Consider the following 10305-nt stretch of genomic DNA (forward strand, 5'->3'; position numbering starts at 1 on the left):
CAGTGGATGACTTTCCACAGCATGTACTGTTGTGGTGTGCCAATAGTGTTCTTTGTTCCTAAACAAAAAAAAAAAAAAAAGAGAGAGAGAGAGAGAGAGAGAACTTTCTAAAATAGAACATGAATTTTGATAATATGACACTTCAGCTATGTGAATTTTAAATCAAACATCACAGTTCTTTTTGTTCTATAGTGGTGAATTACTATAAGTTTTTCTCCATGATAAAACAAAAATAAGAACTATGAGCTTCATCTTGTAGGTTTGTAGATTAACCAAAACCAAGTTTGACTGTGACGTTTTCCAGGAATCTCTGCGTGCAAGGAGCTTAAATGTTGTTAGATGGATTGGATGTGGTCTGCTCTTAAACAAATATGTCCATGGGCATTGACATGGAAAATCTGAGCATTGGTACTAGACAGTACTAACACTTCAGTGAAGACTCCAGCTCCTAATTCCACGCAATCAGTTTCTAAGAGAAATTTCAGCTTGCTTTATTCTATTTTCTACCTGTTGTTTTAGCATCACTGAACAATGTAACCAAATAACAATATCCTGAAATAACTTCCATCCAAATCCAAGGGTAAAGCATAAATATTCCTTTAGGCATATGGTCCATTGAATGGTGGCTGGAAAGGACTCACTGAACAATGGCATAGAGTTAAGTTTTTTACAGTACAATAATCCTTGAAGTCTTTGGTGTTTTTTTTTCCCTCCTAACAAAAAACAAAGACAAATAGATTATGACTCTTATGAAAGAAGATTTTCTTCTGCATGCAAATTGCAACCCATTCAATATGTAGGCTCTCAGCCAGGTAATCAGCCAAGGACTTTTTTTTTAGGACTTTCTATGTATAGAATACTGAATTAAGCCATAAATCAGAGCTGTTTGGGGCTAGCTTTTTCCTTGCTTATAAAAAATTTACCAGTTAAATACTTTGTCACGTCAAGAACCCTAAGGTGTTCCATGAATTTGAGGAAGTGTTAGGAAAATTGGAAATTTTATGGATAGCACATCTTTTCACATCCCAAATAGCTACTGCAGAAGTATAGTTATGATACAATGTATAGTATAATTATGACATTCAAAATATTTTATTTTGTTACATAATAGGGCACAAAAACCCACTGTTATGCTACTAAGCATTGAAAAAAATGTAGAAATTCAAATGAAATATCTGGAACACTTGGCCTAATAAGACTATTTTCTCTTGATCCAAAAAAAAAAAAATCAATTTAGAGCTGCTGGGTGATTTAAGAATTCCTATTTGCCTTTGGCTTCAGGAGGCTGATTCCACAATGAGTAGTTATCATTATGCTTCTGAAGATGGATGGGAAGAAATATTTCTCTTGCTGGTTTTATCTTATCTCAGTCATCATTTTTCTTTTTATTATTATTATTATTCTTTTTATCAAAAACTACAAGTGATATTTGATAAAGATGTAGCACTTATATATAATGGAGAAAAGACAAACTCTTTAGCAATTGTTGTTGGAACACTGGCTTATTATATGGAACATAACAAATGCCTACAGTGCATAGTTCAAAAAGTCACACTCCGTATAGAATAAAGATGGATTGAAGGTTAAACTGTAAAACAAATAGAACAAAATGTAGGTGAGGGACTGTACTTTATATAATTTTTAAAGTTAACATTTAAGAAATGATGACTATGGCCCTATTACAATGAAGAATTTCTAGTCAATGAATATTAGGTTCAACAAAGTTAATAGACTGGTGACAGACTGGAGTAATTTTTAGCAATGGGTAAAATTAATGATTGTATAAAACATTCTTAGGAACTATAAATCAACAAATAAAAGACTAGAAATGCAATATTAAAAAAGAGCCACAGGTAAAAATGTTATGTACAAAGGGAGAAGCTGAGTAGCTGGTAAGAATAGGAAGTGATGTTTCAACTTATTAGTGTCTGAGAATGAAAATGAAAATTAATATTATGACTATTATATTGGGAAAAATTAGTAGGATCATTCATTGCAAATGCTGGTGGAAGTATAAACCAATTCAACCATTTTGGAAAGCAGTCTCTTAGTAGTGAGTTAGTAAAAGCAATTATTTATCTATCCTGTGGTCCAGCACTTCTGCCTTTTGGATATATGTTCACAGAATTTTTTGTTTAAGTTCACAAGGAGATGCATACTCAGATGTTTACTTCATTACTATTCATGGTAACAGAAGCTATAGGGATGTCCCCGCTTGTCTTTCAGATAGGCAATTTGTGTTTTTTCTCTCTTTCCTGGTCTGTCTGGCTAGAGATCTATTAATTTTATTGATCATTTAAAAGAATCAGCTTTTAGATCTCTAACTTCTGCTCTCATTTTTAGTATTTTCTTTCTTCTTCCATTGAATTTCATTTATTTCTGCTTGTATAATTGCTTAAGGTAATTGAATTGATACCTCTTTTTTAAAAAATTATAACTTCTTTGATTTTTTTTAAAGATTTATTTTTGTATAAAGAAGGGGTACAGGCCAGAGGCACAGGAGGGTGAGAGGATTCACCAGAGACAGAGCAGGGAGCAGAACAGGCAGAGGGACTGAAGACACTGCTGAGGGTAGCTTTGGGTGAGGCAGGAGAGGGCTGCTTCAACATGTGGGAATCTTCCTGGCTGGTCGGGTATCGAACCCTCATTGCAGAGGCTGCGGACAGCTTCACAGTGAGACGCTCAACTTGCTGCGACACCGGGGAGGCCCTGACACCTCATTTTGCTTTGAACATAAGAATTTAGTGCTATCGATTTCCCTTTAAATTTTAACTACTTCTGGGTGAAAGAACTTTTTTTTAAAGATTTATTTATTTATTTATACAAGAATCAGGGTACAGGGCAGATGCGTGGGAGGGTGAGTGGATTCACCAGAGACAGAGTGGGAAGCAGAACAGGCAAACTGATGAAATACACTGCTGAGGAGAGCAGCGGGCGAGACAGGAAAGGTCTGCTGCACCATGTGGGACCCTCACCGACCTGCCGGGAATGAACCCGTGCTGCAGAGGCTGCAGACAGCTTTACAGCCCAGCGCTCAACCTCTTGTGCCACCAGGGGTGGCCCTGAAAGAACTTTTAAGTAAACACCTTATTACTTCCTCAAAAAATAAAAAACAAAATGTTTAGCAGCTTTTCACAATTTTGATGTGTCCGGTTTTCATTATCATTCAGTTTAAAATATGTTCTGTCTTTTGATGACATCTTTGAACCATGTGTTATTTAGAAAGTGTTTAACTTCCAAATATTTCTGGATTATTTCAGATATGTTGCTATAGATCATTTTAAATTAATTTCAGTGTAGTCAGTGGCACGCTTTGTATGTTTTGAATTCATTTAAATTTATTCAGATTTTATTTCTCTGGCCAGAATATGGTCTTTCTTGGTAAATATTTTATGTGCTCTTGAAAAGAATGTGTATTCTAAAATTGTTTGGTGGAGAGTTCTACTAATGTCAGTTAGATCAGAATGGTTGATATTGTCATTCAAGCCATCTATATCTTTACTGATTTTTTGTGTGCTTAGTTATTGAGAAAAAAGTATTAAAACTATAACTGTGGATTGCTGGAAATAGATTCTTGGATTTCCCTTTGCCCATCTATGATAATCAGAAGTAAGTGGGGTCCCCTGGGAATAATTTTATTAAAAGTTTACTACACATATAACACCTATACAAGAACTTGGCATACATTATATTTTCTTATTTAAACCAAATCTATGAGCTAGATTTTATTCCCGTTTTATACATGACAAAACTCAGACTAAGAAACCTTCCAAGGTTTGCAAATCTCCAAGCAAAATTTCAAATTCAGGTTCTATGTCTGAAACCTATGTGTTTAATCATATTTCATCCTATCTAGTTTTATTGTAGATGTCGTTTTGTTTGGAAACATTCTAAAACTTACAGAATTTTATTTTTATCACATTGATTTTTTTAATTGCATTATTCTTCTTGATAAATCCCAAGTTTTAACTATTCTAAATTCAGGAATTACGGATTATGGCTCAAACTTAGACTGTATCTCTTTTTATTTTCTGCTCTATTCATTATAGAGTTTGATTAATTTTGGAAGTACCCAAAATACTGTATTCTTCTGAGTTCTTTTTGAAATGAGCATTTAATATGATACATGAATTTCTTTTCTCAGCCTGACTTTTTTTTTGCATGTGTGTGTGTGTGGTTTTTATAAAATATGCATTATTATTTTATTCCTTGTCTTTTGAGAACCTCAAAGAGTTTTAAACCCAACCTCAGCCATTTCATTGTGTTCACTGGAGGCTAATATCACCAGTCGCATCTGAAATGGAAATGTGAACAATCAAAAATCAAGATTGTTAAAGATTTGCCAAAGTTAATTGTTAGCGAAGTTAATAGCAGCCACTTGGTATGCTAGGCAACCAGCACCTCAAGCCTGCTATCACATATTGAAAGCTTGTACTGCCAAGTGCTGTACATAATACTTTTTAAGTATTAAGAATTCTTGCAAGGTTGCAATACAGCTATCAATCTGATTTTCCCAGAGGAGAAATTGAGTGAAGAAGATTGAGGTGCCATTAGTTACAAAAAATTCCAGTCAAAGTGGGTTAAATGTTTTGCATTCTTGGCCTACAGACAGAGAAGTCCAGAATTAGAGCAACCTAAGAACATTGGTTCTAGTTTCAGTTCCCTGTGAAAGCCTTCATCCAGCTTACTTCCCTGTGTGGACTTCATCCTAAGGCTGGTTATTGAAAAAAAAAAGCTGCACATGCAGGTCTCATATCTGTACATCTGTACAAATCAAAAGAAGAGCAGCGTGTCTAGATCCCAGAAGGAGGAGGAATAACTTTCCCCAGAGTCCCAGCAAACATTTCTCATTTCTCATTGTCGCAAATAGGTCATATGTACCTCAGCCAATCATTGACAAAGGGAATACAGGGGACATGGAGTTAAACTTTACAATTCTATCCCTGATGATCACAGAGAAATTATGCTCTCTAACATTTCATTTTTCCCCATTAAAATTAGCTGTTAGGCATTAAATGCATTCACTCCAGAAATCTTATAGAAATACTTTAATTTTTTTCACTTTGGGCACTAATCCCTCTTCTGTATTAATCAAATTGTAATATATAGGAGCCAGTACTTTTATTTGTTAAATTTGTAAGATAATACTTTGATTAATTTTCATCCAATATATGGAGTGGAATGTTTGCTTATGTATACAGTCTTAAAAATATCTATTAAGACAGTTTACCTTATAGTAGTAGACTTTCTGAGCTCAGTGATCTGAGTAAATACAATATCTTAACAACTTTATTTATGAGGAACCCAATGCTGATGGCTTCCCAGAAGAGTTGCCTTCTCATTAGGTATTTACCCAAGTTTCTCTTCTAAGAATCATTAAATCCTCTCTATGTTAATAGCATCATAGTAGTCACAGAGTAATGCTTAGTCCCCTAGTAATAAGTAATAAACATCTCTGAAGAAAACTGCCTTCCACTTTGTGTTACTAAGACAACAGTTTACTGAAACTTTATTCATATTAGTAATATGTCTTTGTTTGCCCAGAATCCTTAGTTTATGCCTTTCATTCTCAAAATTGTGCAGTTTGAATGAGCAGCATATATCGTCACCCAAGTGCTTTGAAATCAGAATTTCATAAAAAGTATTCAATGGGTTCAGACCATATGGCTTTCCAAAAGTTTAAAGTTTTGGTTTTAAAAATTCTTACTAGAGAAGTAATATAGCCACCTCTCTGAAATTCAAGAGAGTGGTGACACCTGCTCATATTGAAGTGTAAGGTTCACAAGAATTGCTTTTGTCTCCACAGTGAATGGATTTAGTTTTCTGGATGTACAACTCTCTTTTTAAAAAGTGCACAATTAGAGGGTTGTAGGGTCAGCTCCATTGCTCCCCTCAGCCACTCTAATGCCAGCTTTCTTTCAGAGCTATGAATATATTCTATCTCTTTTCTTTTTTTTCTATGCCAAGAAATGTGGATAGAGGTACCTCTCCTACAGAATAGCTTCATGAATTAATATGTTCAGTGTTTTAAAGAAAGCAGCAATCTATCATTTTAACTGTTTTAAACATTTAATTATTGTTAGTTAATATATTTCTCAGTAGAGTTGAAGTTTGACATTGAAGTTGCTAAAGTAACTATGACTAACGAAGATCAGAAAAACAATCGATTGTGTGAAAAAAAATTGATTTTAATTACAATGCTAGTATCATTTGATACTTTCTTTGTTGATAAAATATTTTTCCCACCAGCATGATCACAGTAAATGATCTCATTGTCTATAAAAGCCAAAAAATATTAACATTTTGATTGCAATTAGGAAAACTAAACATTTTTTCTTTCCTGTTTTTTTTAATCTGTCTTTTCTGCTTTCTTGAGAAACTGCTAAAAATTTCATCATTTCTAAATATTAGCATCTGATAAATTCCCAGTCCACTCAGTTTCATTTAATGAATATCTTTGTATTTATGTAGTTTTTATATACTTACACAGAGTGCTTCTATAATAGCCTGCTTTATAATGTTGCTACATTTACAAAAATGTAATATCATTGAGTACAGATGGCCCTTTACAAAAGATAATAACATAAAAGTTACTTCCAGTTGGTGAAAATCAAATTATATAATCAAGCACAAGTGAAAAAAAAATTTAAGATTTGTGTTAAAACTATTACTCTATGAGTTATTGACTATTCCATTGAATTATTTGAGGCTATACCAGTTTCATTTTCACTTTATTGATGAGAATACTGAGGTTTCAAAAACAGTGTGTAACATGACCTAGAGTATATATATATATGGATAATTTTGGAAGTGGAAGATTGATAAAGTGAGAGTTCCTGTAGAGGCCACGTCTTAATGTGGTTCCTGTTGTTGCAGTCTTTCCTAGGGTAAGACTTGAAGACTGGGGTTTCCCATGTTCACTCCTTTGCAGCAGAATGGTGATGAACCCTGCTGTAAATATCTCCATAAGCAGAGAACTCCGAAGGCTCCCATGGCATGTATTCAAAAGATGCTCTCCTTCCCATATTAGAACCAGTGAATTCTGACCCTGATGACCTCATAAAATACCTAGATCAAACCAAACACCTACTGTTTTATGAGCTCTCAACATTGGCATCCTTGTAAGACAAAATATGGAAGCAAAACAACACCCCATGTTCCATCACAAGCGACAAATCTGGTTTTTAATTCAAAGTCCTCAGTAAATATGCAATAAAAAAGTATAATATTAGACTCTTGGAAGAATTACTTGTCAACTTCTAAGACATATAGATTACAAATCATCTTTATTTAATAGTAAGTAGCATTATTTCTGACACTAAGCATAACATGATTCTTTTCTTCGACATGTCATGTAAGGCATATTCCTGAGGAGACAGTGATATTCTAATTTTATTTTTCATATACCTCTGGTCTCAAAGCTTAAAGCTGTCATATTCTTTAGGTTCCCCCTGTTTCAACTGTGTATTAGATCTACTGAATTTATGAGCATGAATACCCTCCCTGCTCCCTGCTTAGCTGTCTGCCTGGTGTGACAAGAGAGCTCAGGGACGTCTACTTTTAGGGGTTTGCTGCTTCATCTCTAAATTTATTTATTACAAAAAGTCAGCAACAAACCAGTGGAGAGTATTTTGCCCAAGACAAGAAAAACAAAAAACAAGTGAGAAAAAGGGGCCTCCCTGATGGTGCCAGAGGTTAAGTCGCAGCACTATGAAGCTGTCCGCAGTCTCTGCAGCACAAGTTCGATCCCCGGCCAGCCAGGGAGCTACCCACATGGTGCAGCAGACCTCTCCTGTCTCGCCCGCTGCTCCCCTCAGCAGTGTATTTCAGTGTATTTCTGTTCCTCACTCTATCTCTGGTGAATCTTCTCACCGCCCCCCCTCCCCACACCCTGCACACCTCTGGCCTGTACCCAGTTCTTGTATGTATAAATAAATAAACCTTTAAAAAAAACACAGAAAAAGGGCATTTTAGAAGCAAGACGGTCCTTGGAATAATTTTAGATACAATCAATTATTTCTTCAAGTTGCTCTGAAAACTTTTTGGAAGCAGTTGGTTCTAAACTAAAATATATTTTTTCTTCAACACTAAATAATCTAAGAGCTCAAATTAGTTCAAACTTTAGGAAATGAGGGATTGAAACTATAAAAAGAAAACCTTTTTACTGTTAAACTTGTCTTAATGTGATGTATCTCATACTGGGTTTTTTTGTCAAATAACCATGCATAGTTTAACTGTTGGGATTTTATGATAAAATCCATTTTTAAAAGCTTCCTTTGATTGTCAAATAACATTTTCCTCTGTTTCCTGTCAGCTTGACTTCTGAAATATGTTGAGGTTTTGGTTCTTATGTGTGATTCATAGAAAACCGATCTAAAACTTTTTGTATAAACTTTTTAAACTAGTATCCTTTTCTTTAATTCACCAGAAACTAATAAAATATCTATTGTGTGCTAATTTCTAGAGATATAATTATGGGACAGTTTGCCCTTAAGGAACTCAGATTACGGTGGGCGAGCTCCCATGTTAGAGAGTTACAAAAATGCATTTGGTTTATTGTCAGTCATTTCCTAAGATGTTGTACCTGTAACTGTTATTTTAGAATATTTTTTAAAAAGATGTGCTGAGCATATTTTTGTGCTTGCGTCAATGTAAACTCTAAAACAGAATATTTGCCTAGTGAATTTCTGTAGCTATTTATCTTCATGGATGTGCCTCTAGGCACAGATTTCACTTTCTTTAATTTTTTTTCTCCTCTCTTTGTGACCCTCAGTTTCCTCACCTCTAATGTGAGAATAATGAAAGTCAGAACCCCTCTTGACTTTGGAGACTGTGCACTGCACAACTCCATTAACCATTATTTGCACACACCCTTATATATTAGGGCCCCCCGCCCCAGGAGGTGAGCAGCTATTATTCATTGTACCTTTCCATAGGACTTCAGGGAATATTAAATGATCCATGTAAAGTGATTAAGTATAAAAGGATTCAGAACATGTAGCCATTGCTACTGCTATTATTATTATTATCATCTCACATTCTTTTTATATCTTTTAAAAATGTGCAACAGAGATATCAGTGAGAAACTTCTAAAAGCTGGTGACGTGCAAACTAAACTTTTACTGAAATAAATCTAGAGTTATATATTTAAAGAGACTTCTCTATTATATTTACTTTGTAATCAATCATGACAATATTGTAAAGTGTCTTGTATTGTTTCTTTTGTGGTGTATAAATAATTGTCTTCTATTATTTTTATTTCCAGGTGGAGGGATTTTTTTAGGTATCTTGGGTTTCTGCTAACTTATTTTTGTTGTAGTGTAATGGATTTTATTATATCAGCCTCCCATAGTTTTTAGATATCTATACTTTAAGGTATTTTTCAAAATAAACTACAACTGGCATCAAAGATATGGTTGTGTTTTTTTAAAGGTTGATTAATATTTCAAAGAGACAAAATTAACACATTTGGACTTGCTTTTAAAGGAAATATCTAGTATTGCTAATATATTTATGTACTATATCTTGTGCCTAAATCATTAAAGAGCTGTGAAGATACATTTGATCTGTTATTGGTCATTTCCCAGAGCTGTATCTATTATTGATATTTTAGAACGTTTCTTAATAAAGATTGATGAACATAATTTTGTGCTTTCATTGATGTAAGTCCTAAAACTGGGTATTTGTTTAACAAATTTCTCCAGCTATTTAACTTTATGAACCATTGTTAAATATAATATACTTACTTTCTTGACATTTCTATTTCAGGAAATATCCAACATATAGAACAATCACTATTGTCAGAAAATTACATCAAAAGTTAAAAGGAGGGCCTCCCCTGGTGGCGCAGTGGTTGAGCACTGGGCTGCAAAGCTGCCCACAGCCTCTGCAGCGCTGGTTCAATCCCCGGCCCCTGTAGAGGATCCCCACATGGCGCGACAGACCTCTCCTGCCACGCCCACTGCTCCCCTCAGCAGTGTATTTCGTTAGTCTGCCTGTTCTGTTCCCCGCTCTGGCTCTGCTGAATTCTCTCACCCTCCTGCGCTTTTGACTGTACCCAGTGCTTGTATAAATAAAGAAATTGTTAAAAAAAAAAAGTTAAAAGGAATTGGAAATATTAAATATATGATTTAGGGTAAGATGAACAAGCATAACCAAGAGACTTCAAAATTATCATAATGATTCAAACAATATTGATATTTAGTTACAATTTTTGTAAAGTCAGTAATAGTTGTTTCTGATTGGTAGATTACTCACCTTCAAGCAGTAATCCTGACATGCTTGTCCCATTTTTTGATTTTGCTG

This window comes from Talpa europaea, assembly GCF_964194135.1.
Source record: "Talpa europaea genome assembly, chromosome: 14".
Lineage (NCBI taxonomy): Eukaryota > Metazoa > Chordata > Mammalia > Eulipotyphla > Talpidae > Talpa > Talpa europaea.